Below are 1,449 nucleotides of genomic sequence, written 5' to 3'. Positions count from 1 at the left end.
TATTCAGGATTTCTCTTAATTTTTTTAGAAAAATGGGATCGTTTCATACACATTTCTCTGCAACTAGTTTAAAAAAAAAAAACACTAAATAATACAATGATAATCTGCCCAAACAAAAGCATAGGGTCTCTTTGAAGGATAAGGACTTTTTGTGGCAATCCATTGTCAATAAAAAGATCCTCTCAGTCCCAACACCCTGTCCCCCAGCGCTCTCCCCAAAGACATTGTCACCAGCGTAACGTTTCCAAGACTTTCTGTGTGTGTGTGCACAAACAAAACTGCGGCTGATTCCTCTAATAAATACTCATTAAGCATCTCCTATGTCCCGGACCAGTCTCTGCACTGGACAATATGGTGGTAAATGACCGCAAAAATCCCTTATCCTTCTTAGATTCCAGTGAGGAGGGACAAGAAATAACCATATTGGGAATTCCCTGGCCGTCCAGTGGTTAGGACTCCGTGCTTCCACTGCCAGGGGACCGGGTTCAATCTTTGGTGGGGGAACTAAGATCGCACAAGCCTCTGGGCAAGGCCAAAAAAATAACAATGGATGCAACTAGAGATTATCATACTAAGTGAAGTAAGTTAGAAAGAGAAAGACAAATACCAAATAATATCACTTATATGTGGAATCTAAAATATGGCATAAGTGAACCCATCTACAAAACAGGAACAGACTCACAGACATAGAGATCAGACTTGTGGCTACCAAGGGGGAGGGGGCTGGGGGGAGGGATGGACTGGGATTTTGGGGTTGATAGATGCAAACTATTACATTTAGAATGGATAAGCAACAAGGTCCTAATGTATAGCACGGGAACTATATTCAATATCCTGATAAACCATAATGGAAAAGAATTATAAAAAAATAATGTACATATATGTGTACGTATTTGTATAACTGAGTCACTCTGCTATACAGCAGAGACTGGCACAATATTTTAAATCAACTATACTTCAATTAAAAATAAAGAAATAACCGTGCTTCCCTGGAGGCGCAGTGGTTGAGAGTCCGCCTGCCGATGCAGGGGACACGGGTTCGTGCCCCAGTCCGGGAAGATCCCACATGCCGCGGAGCGGCTGGGCCCGTGAGCCATGGCCGCTGAGCCTGCGCGTCTGGAGCCTGTGCTCCACAACGGGAGAGGCCACAACAGCGAGAGGCCCGCGTACCGCAAAAAAAAGAAAGAAAGAAAGAAAGAAAGAATTAACCATATTAATAGCATATATAATAAATATAATATATCCCAGTATGGGGGCACATGTTAAGGGCACAGTACACAGGTAAGGAACAGGGGAGTGTCTGTGAGCAGCTGTCCCTCTGCTGCCTCTCTCAGGCCCAGCACAGCTGTTTGATTCCCATCACACACAGGGAAGCCTCTGCTCTGCCGACCCCCACCTCACCCACACCCCACCTCCCCAGAGAGCCAGCCCCAACCTTTTCCAGGTTCT

The sequence above is a fragment of the Monodon monoceros genome, unplaced genomic scaffold (genome assembly GCF_005190385.1).
Source record: "Monodon monoceros isolate NGI ecotype Baffin Bay Population unplaced genomic scaffold, NGI_Narwhal_1 Super_Scaffold_12, whole genome shotgun sequence".
NCBI classification, from domain to species: Eukaryota; Metazoa; Chordata; class Mammalia; order Artiodactyla; family Monodontidae; genus Monodon; species Monodon monoceros.
This window is presented reverse-complemented; position numbering follows the sequence as displayed.